Source organism: Manacus vitellinus, unplaced genomic scaffold (genome assembly GCF_001715985.3).
Source record: "Manacus vitellinus isolate BGI_N305 unplaced genomic scaffold, ASM171598v3 scaffold_23_pilon, whole genome shotgun sequence".
Taxonomy (NCBI): domain Eukaryota; kingdom Metazoa; phylum Chordata; class Aves; order Passeriformes; family Pipridae; genus Manacus; species Manacus vitellinus.
In genome coordinates this window covers 791260-806153 of record NW_021939718.1, presented here as the reverse complement: position 1 = coordinate 806153, position 14894 = coordinate 791260, and the positions used below count along the sequence as shown (strand labels likewise).

General features: G+C 37.3%; 1 protein-coding gene across 1 annotated transcript in view; it reads left to right on the top strand.

Moving 5' to 3' along the window:
* The window catches only part of ADGRV1 (adhesion G protein-coupled receptor V1), a 263198-nt gene that overhangs the window by 237644 nt on the left and 10660 nt on the right, over window positions 1–14894 (top strand). The window lies entirely within an intron of this gene.

Below are 14894 nucleotides of genomic sequence, written 5' to 3'. Positions count from 1 at the left end.
TGCATGGGTTTTAAAAAAATAAAATCTAGACGTTGCCTATGTAGAGAAAGTAAGTCTGCAATCACCCATCCCAGTGTTTGTTTGCCTGTATCAGAATCATTTTTCATTTTTCCCTAAGAAATAGGTAATCTAGAAGGAGAAACAAATAATTTGTATCTACATTTCCACAGGGCCTTTGCTTTGTAGATAAATACAGCATAGATGTCCTTCGTGAAGGCTACAGTAGTATAGGAGGAAGTGAGGCCATGGAGTCATGATGAGATTTTTGGATCACTTGAAGGTTTTTTAAAAGAACCAGTGTAGAAATACTGTAAAAAGTCATTTATCCACGATCTAGATGTGTGTGCTGAATTTTGTCTGAAGTTATTATCCCAATCCCTTGAAAAACAATATAATTGTCCTACTTTCTTTTGAAAACCAACTGAGAAAGTATCCTTAGGGCAGCTGTTACAAAATTTTAGAAATATTTAAATTAATGAAAATTTTGATAGTTTTTCATCTCAGAAAATATTTGTAGAAAACCACATCTTACTTGGTGTATTTGGACAAACTTGCTGAAATTTGAAAGTATGGATACAAAAACTTGAGAAATGCAGTATTATCACTACCATAATATAAATTTTAAGTTCATATGTTGTAAAGAAATGTCAAAGAATGCACAGTGAGTAATTTTCTGCTTATGCAATCATTACGATAGGATACAATGATATAATATATACAAAACTGAATTTAAATTATTTTTATTTACTATCTTTGTTTTGTAGTTTACCTATCCTGTGGGTAGCCATGTCTGTTCTGCAGCAGCATAAATTACCATTCTGTTAATCTTCAGATATAAGAATTATCATCTTATTATCGATGGCTGGAATAAAAAAATGGGAAGATAAATGACTTTTGTGGGGCCAGCATATTTGCTAATAAAGGAAGCAAGCTTAATGGCTCCTACATTCCAGGTTTGTGCTTAGTTCAATAAAACCACATTACTACCAATCTCTCAGTCTGTATTGCCACAAGTGTGTTTTTTTGAATGGATTATATTTTCTAAATGGAAGACAAATTTAGTGCTACTAAAGCATTAAATCCTTGTAACAGTAGAAAGTACAAGGAGCTTTGGGATAAATGATTATCAGGACAATCTAAATAAAGGCCCTCCTCTTCCTGGAAACATCTCTTTTTGGATTGCTTCAGATTTCCACCCTAATTTCCATTGACAAATAGCACACACTGTTTAGCCACAGTTTGGCTTAGTGTGTAAAAATGATTTGTAACAGCTGAAATACCTAGCATGGACCAGAAGAAAATAAGGCAATACTTAACACCAAGTTACTTAACACCAAATGGTGTCAACTGTATCTGGAAATTTCTTCTTGCACTGTACAAATACAAAACCTGCACAAATACAAGATAAATAAATAAAAACAAATAAATTCCACAAACATATTTGTAGCCTTCTGACAGTAATGTGATTTCTGTGTGTGACTTGCATAGACTGGACCACCTAGTGCATGAAAAGATTATTTTTATTAACTTTAGTCGCATAAAAGCCCTTATGCTGTATACCACAGCTTTTCAAAACACTGTTTAAGTAGATGTTAAATGGTCCAGTAATTTTTTTAATAAAACCAAGAATCAGTCATCATGTCAATACTCAAAGACTTTGTGTAGAGGATAGAAATGTCATGCAGTTTGGGATTTAGATGTGTTTTGTAGGTTGCTTCATCCTATCCCACTGAGTGATCTCATCACCAGCACTGCCGAGCCAGAGGATCAGAAGTTACTTTCATAGGCCCATACGTATCTTTACTGCTGTCTTCATTCATTTGCTGACCCCAGAAAGGCAACAGGGCAAAAATAATCCTAGGAAAGGAGAAAGGTGTAAGGTTACTGTATCCCCTTCTCTTAAATGGTAAAATTAAACTTATACCATGTTCTATGAGATCCTTTCATTAGAATGCTGGAAAAAAAATCTTGATTTCAATGTCCCAACAAGGTCTTTTCATTGAAAGTGAAGCCTTCCATTTATCACACTGCATAAATACTGAAAAGATGTAAGGGTATTTATTTGTTTTCTTTACCAAAAAAATGTCAGTGCATCTATAAAGTGTGAGTGCTGGATTTTGGGGCTGTCATTTGAAATGCATCTGCTACATGATATGGCACAGATAATCTCAAACAGACATGGGCTATAGCCCACCTGCTTTGGAGCCAAGAGTGATATAACAGTGTCAACAGAGATGCAGAGATAGGGAGAATAAGGGTGAGGGAAAAAGCTCCCAAACTTAGGCTCAGCAAATTTACCGACCTTACTCTGCCACGCCACTGCTGACCTGGGTCCTCTATCTCACGCTCAGGTAATGACTCCACCTACCCTCTTCCTTAGTGGCCTTTGGATTGGTAATGTTTTGGTTTGTGCTGTATTTTGGTTTGTATTAAAACTCTTCACTTTCATAGGTATGATTAAAATTTGCTAAATAACAGGCACTTTGGTAAGTGCTTTTTTGCACAAAATCTGTTAATGTCCAATGGTTATCACAACAACCACTCCACAAAGACTGAACTCACTGCAAAATATAACAGTCAGGTCTATACCATATATTATTGGTTTATTGATCCATTAGAAACTATGAATAAATAGAACCTTGGAAAAGATTCTGCTGGTCCTCTCAGAATTAGTAGTAATTAATGATTACACCTGCTAAGAGTCCATTTGCCAAGTATAAAAATGCCTTTCATGGGTGACATTCTTGCATAGGCCAATGTATTACCAACAATTTTATGGTTTTATTTTGGTTTTGGGTTTTGGTTTGGGTTTTTTTGTTTGTTTGTTTGTTTGTTTGTTTTTTTAAGTAGCAGCTTGCATACTGGATTTTATTACAGTATTTTCTTTGCATATGGAAGCTGAAGTGCTATATGTGTGATACTCATATGTGAGATGAAATCATAAGGTCTAATTCCTTTCCTGTTGCTATCAACAAAATTTGGAAAGATTGCTACTATCAATACTTATTTCCATTTTTCTGCTAGATTCCTTTAAAATAAAGAAATCCAATTCAGCCTTCATTCATTCAATTTCTGCAGTGAGGCATAATATAACTAAATTTTGACACAAAGTAAATACATTTTTTGCCATAATTTATATATTGGTGTGATTTTCATTTTGTGTTTATACTTTTTAATGGAGGAAAGAGACCTGTGTCAGCATCTTTGCCACAAATTTGACTTCTAGTAATGTAATTTTGCATCTAATTTTACGCTTAGTTTTGCATCTAGTAATTTGTTGCCCATGAACCTTAACCCAATGCAGTGACTTCAGTTACAACTAACTGAATGCATATGCCTCGAGTAGCTCTATATCTGAATTCAGAGGTAGGTCTGTGTGGAGCTAATGCCTAGGGTGGAAGTTCATCCGAATGTTAAAACTTGCCTTTCTTGGTGAGTCCCTTCAGAGAACAATTGTACCTGTTCCTGTTTTATCTATATTAAATTACCTTTGTAGCTACGTAGTTATACAGTTTTATATATATAGTTATAGATAATTATGGGTAAACACAAATTAAAATATAATTCTGTGACCCAGAAAATATTTGTTATGTCTTAGACAGCACAGACATCACCTTAACAAAACCCTTATAGGCTGTTGTAGATTTGAAAGACTCCTAAGGAGAAACATGAAGTGACTGTGAGCTGTGTGGTAAGAGAAGCTGTGGTTTTACACAAAGAGGGCTTGGAGAAACTGGCTTATATGGCTTCAGGAGTGTCATTATGTTACATTATATTGAAGTTTTCTGATTGAGCCTGCAACAAGAACCACTGTCCTGGTGTTGGTGGTGGAGGCACTGTGCCCAGCATAGGAGCAGAGAAAGCGGAAGCCTGCCCAGGTTCTTACCCTTCCCACTGTCTTCACTGGAATGGAGTGGTGAACATCACCCTATGGATTTCTGCATTCATTAAATTATATTAATTGCTGTAATTATTAATTACACAAAATGACACTGCCACACCAGGCAGACTTCCAGTACTTACCTATATAGGTGGGTTTTATATAAAGTTATGTTTGATCTGCTTGACATAAAATTGCTTCAAAATCCATCTGCCTGGCAAAGTTTCCCTGTCTCACTTCAGAGTTTCTTACTAATTCCCTCAGGAAATTGCTTTGACATCTTACAAGGCTTTTCATTACTTACTTATCAGCTCATCTTCTCAGCTAACTTCTACAAGGAGCCAAAATGCTTCTGTGAACACCTGAGCATTCACAGTCTGGAGGTGGAAGCCTAGTTAGGTCAGGATTCCCCACCTGATCTGACCTGTAAGTACCTCTAGGCTTGTGGGGCTCACCCCTGCATGCTGGCCCTGCTCTACAGGCAGAGCCAGTGCTGCCTTGGGACTGTGTGGAGGAGCGAGGCTGGAGTTCTTTTTCCCAGCTCTGACTGGTGGAGGGAAAACTGCAGAACTGGTAGCTGCTCCGCTGCCACTAGGAACAGGAAAGTGCAAAGGAAGTCAAAAAGCACCAGAGTAAAACAAAAAAACCCCAACTAAAGTGCTTCTTCCAGCCATGCACTTTCCTCTTGACTCCCCATTCAGCTCTGGAGCTGGCAGCTGTCTGTATTTGCTTGCATTGGACTTGCCATGCAGCTTAGGCAGCTCTGTCAAACACTTTGAGTGGTTTTGCCATGGGAAAACATGATCCTACAGAGCCAGCAGTTATTGCCATACAAGGGTGCTGGAAAAGAATAGAAGTCATCTGCAGCCCTGACACAAAGTGGGAAACCTCAAAAGGACATTTATTCCATGCTAAGTAATTGGAAAAATCTATGCTAACATAAGAAAACAACAGCTGAGAAGTTTATTGCTTTGAAAAATGGGTGAAAGTTTATCCTTCAACAGCTCCTATAATTTTTGACTCTGAAGAAATGCTCCACAGATAGCAGGAATGGGTCACAGAGCAGGTCATATCCAAATCCTTGTGTTTAGTGCTGCAAACATGTCTTAGGTCACTTCTGACGTTAATCCATTGGAGAGAATTTCCAAGAAGGAAAGTAACTTTTTGGTTTTCAAGTACAAGGAGAGCCACCAGTTTTAATATGCATTTCATGGCTTACACTAGCTGTTGCTGAAAATGGGTAGAGCTGCATTATTGCAAAGTTCAATAAATACACCAAAGCATGGAAATCAAATGTTCCAGTTGCTTACTTTGGAAATACATATTTGTATCTATATATCCTTTGATGACACATTGGTATGCATTGATATACTATCTAGAGTTTTATCAGCAGAATAAAGAACTAAATACTATATATAGTATAAAATATTTTTTAATATTGTGTTATATAGACTATTACTCTCCCAAATGTTGTTCTTGTCTTAGAAATGCAGTCTGTCTGAGCCTATTTAGAAAGCCCTGGTAGAAATTTTCGTGCCATTGACTTTTTCTGTTAAAAAAAAGAAAACTTGTAACCCACAAATGGAAATTCTAGAAAGCTTCAGATCTTACCCCACATGGAGTAATGCCTGCAGTTCTGATGCCCACAACATAAGGACATGGAACTGTTGGAGCAAGTCCAGAGGAGGACATGAGATTGATAAGAGGACTGGAGTACCTCCACTGTGAAGGAAACAGGCTGATAGAGATGTGGCTATTCAGCCCAGAAAAGAGAAGGTTGGGTGGAGCCCTCATAGCAAATTTCCAGTATCTGAAGGGGGCCTATAGGGAAACCAGAGAGGGACTCTTCATCGGGGACTGTAAAGGCAGGAGAAGGAATAGTGGTACAAATTGAAAGAGAGGAAATTTAGATTATGTATTAGGAAGAAATTTTTCACTGGGATGGTGGTCAGACACTATCAGGTTGTCCAGGGAGGTTGTGGGTGACCCAATCCTGGCAGTTTCAAGGCCAGGTTGGATAAGGCCTCGAGCAACCTGGTTTAATGGGAGGTGTCCTTGCTGATGGCAGGGGGCGCTGGGATTAGATGATCTTTAAGGTCCATTCCAACCCCCTAACATTCTATCATTCTATCATTCTATGATCAGATCCATATTTAATATGAGTTTGTTTTTTATTTTACTCTGAGAAACACTACCTGTGAAAAGAGATCTCAAGTAGTCTCTTGAGGTACTCCCTATTCTCTCCTTGTACAGACTGGGAATAAGGAGGGGCAGAGGAAAATCAGCTCATTATCTCAAGCGTATGATTTTGATGACAGAGCCAAATTATACCTCCACCTACTCTTGTTCACCTGCTTGTCAGATATGGAAGGACATCTAATCTTTATCCTCATTTTTGCCCATGTTTCCCTTTCTTGAAAAGTATACCTATCCAAAACAGTTTTAGCTTCCTGCTTTATAAATAAGACTTGTGTTCTGCTGTCCCTGAAGCTGTGGAAAGACAGTAAATATCTATAGTAATTTTCATTAAAATCAAGGGAAGTAGGAAGTGTAGACTGCTGACAGTTCCTGTGAATATCACTTAATAGCAAAGCCTGCTATACAAGACCTCTACTTCTGAGATAATCAGTTATCTGGTAAAATTGCTTCTGTAGTAATTTATCCATCTGTTATTCTGGATGTAAAAAGCATAAAAAAATCATTGTACGGTATTTGCTGAGGTCAGTTTTAACTAACGGGTGGTTGAAGTTGGTGAGACTTTGATTCCTTACAGCACTTTGTGTCTGTAGTGCTCTAATTGGCTGCAGCATCCTGAAAAGGTTTTCCAAGTAGTCAGAGAATGCTGGAGTGTACTATCACCTTATTTCCACCAGTCTTGTCCTAAAACACCCAAGCAGAAGATGAAAAGTAATCATATCAGTTATCCACAACCCTTCAGTTCCATCCAAGACAGTTTTTTGAAAGTTCCTTGTATTTATGGCTTCTGAAGTTTCACAGTTCATGTTACAATTTTTCATGGCACTACAGTGAAATAAATACAGCTAAATAAATAATCCATCCAATTTCTCTGTCAGACATCACAGAGTAACAGGAAATAAAGAGACAACAGTAAGCATAAGAAAGATTATGACACTGAAAGAATTCCTTAAGGACGACAAATGTTGTTATAACAATAACTTCTAACTTAACTGTTTGAGATTTTCTGTAATACCATGTAACAGTTCAGCAATAAACACAAAGTTAGCTTCTCTCTTTTGACTCTTTCTGTCCACCAATGCCTACTTTTATTTCCCTGTTTCTTTTATCTCTGTGTATTTATCATTAATACACATAGGACAGAAATTAGTGCTTTAACAAAAAATAACAATAGAAAGAATAATGTGCTGCAGGAATAGCACTTTATTTGACTTTTGTTTGGGAAGATTGGCCTGAATGTATTTTTTTCAATTGCTTCCTTCCTTCTTGAGCTTTCAGCTTGCTTTCAGGTATAACTAGAGAATTATCTGGTCTGAGACTGTTAGTCAGGGATTCTCTTGAACTAGAGGCAGAGGCGGCAAAGGCTTTATTCATCCACCTTTTCTTCTCTGTTTGAGAAGGAAATAAAAGCAGTAGTAGATGTAGATTGTAAGGTGTGTGCTAAAACATAGGGTTATAAATGTTTACCCTGGAAAGCAAGTATGAGAGTAAATGTCTGAAAAATTTTGTGAAGCATATGTGCAAATTCATGATCTCTGATATTTGTAGGTCTTTACAGACAATACATCTGAAAAATAACCTGAGAAATAACCTTATTATGTTTGGTCTTCCTGTTTATTCTTTTCTACTGTAAGGTTCATCAGTCTGTTTTTCATGGTATGTGATCTGGTTGCTTTCTCCTACCAGAGTGTTCCTCCATATAGGTCAAGGCACAAGAGGACCTCAAGGGATGCTGTCTTCAGTTCCTGTTGCCTGTGCAGGGAAGAAAAAAAAAAAGGCGGAGGGGAAAAAATCCATGGGCAAATAAATGGGGCAGAGATGGGGAACAATGGGGTGCTAGTCTAGTTTGTCTGCTATTGACTGTTCTTGACTTCCTGCCACCACATGTGGTTGGTGAGATTTGCTGAATCTGACAGAGGTCTGTAACAAGGGGTTGCAGCTAGAGGTGCGGGGGAGAGTTGGAAGCTGCTTCTGCATGCTGGCTCTGCCATATTTGCTCTCCACTTGTCCCACTGTTAGTACCTTTGGTCTTGAACTCAGTATTACTTTCTTTGTCGGCTAAGCTGAAATACAAAAATAGGACTTTCTTGATATTTCCAGTATGACTACATTGGAAGGAAGTGACAGAATCTTATTCTAGCCCAATCTGCAGATCTGGCAAGTTCAGCTAAGCCTCTGTATTTTCAGTACATCTTCAAGATGAACACCTCTCTTAAAATTTGAATCTGTGCTCTTAAAACAAACAACAACAACCAACCAATAAAAGAACCCACCCCTACCCCCTACAAAAATAAAAAATAAAACTCCCCAAAACCTTTTCCATCACTGATTTGACAGTGCTGACAACAGAAGTACAAATAGTTGTGTGGGAGTAGCTACAAATGTGCTGAGAGCTATGCAAAATATTTATAGTGATTCCTGAGTATCCAAGCAAATCTGATTTTTAAAGATGTGCCAAAGTGTGTGAACTTTTCAGGTAAGCCTTAGCCAAGTGTAGACTAAATCTGAGCTGAGTGTAGTTTGCCAAAACAGATTTATGGCTTTGGCTTTAGTTAGAAGTTGCAAGATTCAGCATGGTGTTGGCATAGCTGGTTCTGCATAAGAGAAACTTGGCAGTTTAGACTGAAGTTTCCTGTGTTATATTAATATTAGGAGAACTTATTAATAAAGCGGAAAGTGCAGTATTCTTTTCATTATTACAGATTATACCTGTAACCTGTGTATCTGTGGAATTAAAACTTTACTAAAAAAAAAAAAAAAAGAAAGCACTGAAAATAACTATATTTCAGGGAAAACCTGAAAATGCATTCTTAATTTAATGATATATATTAATTATTACTTTTATTCATTCCATTTGTTATGGTGGCTTCTGTGCTTGTGTATGTGTGTATGTGGTGGCAATTGACTGGTTCAGCAAGTGTTTCCTCTCAAGATGGTATGAATTTTGCAGTTCTCAATCACATTTATTTTGATGTGAATTTTTAGGTCTTCAGCTGTAACTGACGCAAGTCTTTTCCTGCAGAGCAGAATGGGGAGTAAATACCTCAGGAAGCAAGCAAAGTGCAGATAAGCAGTAAATGTTCCAATAGAAACCGTGATAAGCTGTAGGACTGGTGAGAATTACAATGGCTTCATGAAAACTGGTGCTTAACGGCAAATAAACAGGCAAACCCTTGATGATACACAGCAGGTTCAAAGTCGACTTACTAAGTGTAATCGCCAGTTGGCAGAGTTGCACTGCTAAGGACAGGGTTTTACAACAGTCACTTTGAATGCTAAGAAGAAAAGTTAGATTTAAACAGAAGGGTCAGATTTATGTTTCAAAGGTTATATAATTGGAGAGTCGTGAGTGGGAGATGTTAAGGAATGGCTAAAGATGGTTTATCCCGTGACTAAGAGGTTACGTCTGACATAAAAATAAAAAGATCTTCAAGCTATTCTCAAAATAAAATATGGTTTAAGAAGATACAACAGAAGATACAGCAAAATAAAATGTACATTAAAGACTGCTTTTTGATATCTAAACGTGCACAAAAATGCCATGTCTGCAATTTATTACAATTATCTCTGAAAACAAGGAAGGAAAGGAAGTAGGAAAGGAAGGAAAGCTTTCCTTGCAGAAGGAAACAGAATTATGTGTTTTGTGTTTGCCACATGGTTCACATTATTAATACTATTGCATGTATGAATATTCATTTCCGTGGCTAATCCAAAAATTATTAGGGAAATTACATCAAATATATATCTTACATTGTACAATGGCTCTGATTATGATTTCTTCAATATGATTCCTTTAATTTTGTGAGTAATTTTTTGCTGTACAGATACTAGCTTTGGAATGTAGTGAACCATGCAAATTATCTGGATTAATCAGACAGGTAGTTTTCCCAAAAGCAGGGGGTACTTATTATGTAAATGTGGATTAATCCACAACAGTCTTTGACAGCCAGAGATGGAAAACTACATAAGAAAAGAGAAGCCCACAACAGCATCCCTGGCCATCAACAGCAGCCTGGGAGGAGCAGCTTGACCATTAAATTGACAAGCAAAGGGCTTCCTAGGACTAGTTGCCAAGAGTAAATTAGTGTAGTCCAGACAGAGAATAAGATGAAATCTCACTCTTACAAAATTAAAAAAGCTGAAGTGAAACTAACCAAAATATAAACCAGCATGTCTCAAAAGCTGATCCAAATATAGACAACTCATCTGTTGTCGGAGGCACCTGTTTTCTGTGAATTTTTGGGGCTTTTTTAACCATTTGGCACCAATAAAGGTGTAACTGTAAAAATGATAGTGATTTTGTAGCCATGGTGACCTATGGATCAGGATGAACCATTTTTGGTAACTGAGGTCTTTTTGTGGTCTAATCCAAGATGCCAGCTTTCTTCAGAAGCCTTGGTTTCACTTAAAATATTCTCCTTTGTAAAAACAACTTTTAATGATACAGTCATGTGATGATAGCAAGCCAAACTTCCACATTAAAATAGGAAGTTAAAGAATGTCTCTGTAGAGTGCACACAATTTTTGTTAGTGCTAATACATACCCTGAAGCAGGTTGAGGAACTGTTAAAGTAGAGTGTTGAAATTACTTTTCTTCCCCAAAAGTATTTTTAAGATACTTTAATTTTATATATAGAAATACCATTCCTCTAAAACAGATGACATTATCTAAATCCACTTATCCTTGGAAAAATAGGTTTTACAATTTCAGGGTGGGGTATCTCAGACATGGTTAAAATACTTGTGGGAAAAGTATGATGTGTGTTAGTTTTTAAAAAAAAATCTAATGCCTTGGTGTGATTGTCTTTATTATATCAATAATAAAATCATGAGATACAGTAGTCATCTTGGTTTTCTCTCCATATGTAAAAGGGAGATCATGAAGTAGTTTGTTGATTGCCTACAGTCTGTTGTATCCTTTCTCATTGCTATTCACACAGTTAATTTTCAAATTTAAACATACTGTAGTGTGAGCACAGTAAGTTGGAACATGCAGAGTTAGAGGACAAAGAAACAGAGAAACTCTGAGTGTCAAATGTGCAATGAAGGTTTTCTATGGATCAGTCCTCCACGTCTGCATGGGATCTCATGAAGTAAAAAGTATTCTGTCCTTTATTGACAGCTGTGGAAGTCTGTCCTGAATTTGCTAGCTTCCTACAGTGTCACTCAGAATAAATAAATCAAGCTGTTGCATAGGAGAATCCCCCTCACATCACATACCAGGAAGTATTTCCCTTCTTCTATAGAGAAATTTCCACAGTCTCTTTGGGCAACTTGTTCCAATGTTTAATTACCCCCACATTAAATATGATTTCTTTATATCCAGTCAGAATATCCCTGTTTCATCTTAAGACCTCTATCTCTCATTCTGCTGCCATGGTCCTCTGCCTTCTCCATAAATACCTCTTGTGATGTGAACTACCAGGCCTAACCTAGGGCAGCAAAGAGGCTGTTCCCACCTCACTGGCCAAAAAGGTCCAGTGGACTTTTGCATGTGAGTTTTCTTTAAGACAATTGTAGCTGTGGTTGATATGGATAATTATTTCCCTGACAAAAGAGCAGATGTGTAGGCCAGCTTGCTGAGATGAAATATTAAGAGCTTAATTGTCTTCCATTAGCATGTATTAGTAAAATAACCAGCAGTCTTTACAGACACTGCCTTGAAAACTTTTTTCAGGCAGGCACCACATCTGAGAGGAACGGTAAGTTGCCTGTCTATGTTCCCAACTTTGGGACAAACTTATTATCTTCTTGAAGTAGTTCTCACCTTCCGCCATGGGAAATACATTAGTAACTCTTTTTGCTCTTATCTTTTTTTGTGACGTTTCACTAATATTACTATCATAATGTAGTGGGGTTAAATGTTTTGGACCCAGTGCACAGAATTTATGTAGTTTTACCCTTAAATCCTCCAGAGTCATAGATCTTTAGCTTACTTGTTCAGTCTGCTTTTATGGAGCCCAGGTCAAGCTCTTAAGTTATCAATCAGTCATTTCATTCTGAGACCCAGGAGTTTCTCATGGTCTCCCAGTACGTACTTGTGAGCTGAGGAGAATGGCTCTCAACTGTATATGCAACAGCAGAGCAAACTGGCACTAGGCTGAGATTTTGGGGTTTGCATTTTGGGGTTAGGTTGGGATTTTTTAATGAAATCTTCTTAAGAATAAAAAAGTAATATTTACCACAATTTTAACAGAGATGCCATTGCCTGTGTTACTAATATCCATACCCAGACCATCCTCCTTTCAATCCTTTTGGAGTGTGCAGGTTACCAGCAGACCTGTCAGCAGAAATTGACTGCTCTCTGCATTTCATACTTGGTCCAACCATCAAGGACAACATCTGCGTGTCTGTAAAAGTACCATAGTTCCAAATTGGCCAGAGTTGTTTATGTATTAAACTGAGATAAACATATGTGAGAATGCCAACAACCTTATTTTTGTAGTGATTTATGACTATTTTTACAGTGTTTAAGGTTGAACACCTTATGGTTTATGGGTGTAAAAAGTATGATGAAGGATGGTTCAATCCTCATATTTGGGCTTTTGAAAAAACCCACTGAGACTGTGAAAGCTCTGGTTGCACTGACACAACCTGAGTGTCTGCATCCTGCCTGTGATCTTTCAGATTAAACAGCCTGGGAGCTGCTGGTGCAAAAATAAATATAAATCAGTATGATTTCATTCATGGCATCTTCATGTGTATGGTCATTGGAATTCGGTGCTGTTTGAGCAGGACTATTTGCCTTGTTTTGACTTCCTACAATTCTGTTTTGGTGGTTTCTAAGATGCAGAGTTGTCACAATAAGACCACAAAACCCTTTTGATACTTCAAACAAAACCACACTGACAGTACAAAGGAAATCACCTCTACAGAGCGTTGTCCCCTTGAGACTCTATATTTCAGTAAGAATATAGGTCAAAGAAAGTTCCATCCTTTTTCTAGCCAAGCAAGAAATTTTCTGCGCAGCAGCAATTCCTGTGAGCATGTATTGCCTACCTAGGAATGTTTTGTTTTATTAGGTAAAAGGTTCTATTTGTAAGGCACTGCTGTAACATTTTGCAAGACTGGAAGAAGTAAAACAAAATTTTTATTTCTGTTATCTGTCTCAGCCTGTGATTCCTCCTGTCCTTACGCAGTCAAATAACTTCCCTGAGTCCATGTGCTCATTATGGAAGGACCTAGAGGAGCTGTTTCATCACCTGTCTGCAGAGAGTTAAATCAGGACACCAGGCTGAGTTAAGGAAATAATTGTGGCACTTTATTAATGTTTATTTGTTTTAGAAGAGTGAGTGTCTACAGTTGAGGCTGCACAGGAAAGTGACTTCTCATGGACCTTGTATGCCAATGTTCCTGCAATTTCAAAAGACAGAGCTGTGCAGCATTTTCAGCTAATGGGTTTTCTTGAAAAGCACAAAACCACTTGAAATTTGTGTGCAACTTTTGTGGCTAGGTCCTCAGAGACTGAATTGCCAGAAGCTACTCTGAATTCCATGTCGTTACTGTTATCTGTTCTTCTTGAGGTTTTTAGCCTTTTTATATCCATTAAACAAATTAAAATAAATCCATTTGCTGGTCCCATAATGCTTGACCTACATCAGAGTCCTTGGATTTGTTTGTGGAATGAAAGGACATTTTGGTTCCTTTTTAATGTCTCTTAAGGGCAACATGTGTTTGCATCAGTTTTTTGGAATGTATTTACTTACATGTATCACAAAGAAATTTTCTCTCAGTGAACTGCTCTGAGTCCACATGACAAATAAACAATAATCTGGAAAAGTGGAAAAATATTTTCTCAAAATAATTGTTTTTAACACTTTTCTTTGGTGGTTTGCTGTTAAAAAATTTCACACACAGAGCTTGTATAGCTTTATAGCAGCTGTAGAAGGGTTTTCCAGTGTTTGAACAGCTGAGACCAAAATCCCATTGAATCTCATTAGCCTCTGTTATGTGTCGCCTGGGACCAGATGGTTTTATCATATAGTTTTAGCAATAGAAATTAATAATCTTTGTATCATGAAGTTCTATTGGCTGGAAATGAGCATATATCTTGGGTGTTTGTAGTCTCCAAGTATTTTCATAATTCCTTCCATTAGGAATTCACAAATGTATTTATATGAAACTCCTTACTATTTATAATCCCAGTTAGTAATTTCATGCCAATGGATACCTTTGAAATTAATAGTTCTGTTTAGTACAATTGGTTTCAGGGGTCTAGAGGACAATGTGAAATACAAAAACCATTGCAAATGTAATTTTATTGCAGGAATTGGTAAGAATCCAGCAGTCTTCTTTCTGTTACTCTTTTGGTAACCCGTTCTTTAGTAATTATTGAAGTGGTTGATTTATCAGTTGGAATGGATTATTTTCCCTCAGTATAAGTGCAACTTAAAAAGTAAAGTAAGTCAGATTTCATATTGAGAAGTTCAATCACCGGATTTCTTTACAAACAAAAGACATAGTTATAATACTTTTCTTGGCTCAGTCTAAAGGTCAAAATTAACAAGTTTTAAAGAACTGCAGAGGCATACAGCAGAGGCTTTGTGGTAATCAGAAATGAAGAACAGTGTTGAATTAGTGGATATCACAGAAAATCTAATTTATAGTTACAACTCAGTATCTGTGACGGCAGCAGTGCAGTTTGCATGAGGTTGAAACTGGGGTAAGAATGCAAAGAGCCAGCAGGTCAGCAAGGAAATGAAGAATTGTGGCTGCAGACCAGCAGCCAAATCCTATTGTAAAGGCAGACTTTAACCGCATTTTCACTATTATGACAACTGTGAAACTCAAGTTGGTTTTGTTGTTGTTGAGAACTTGG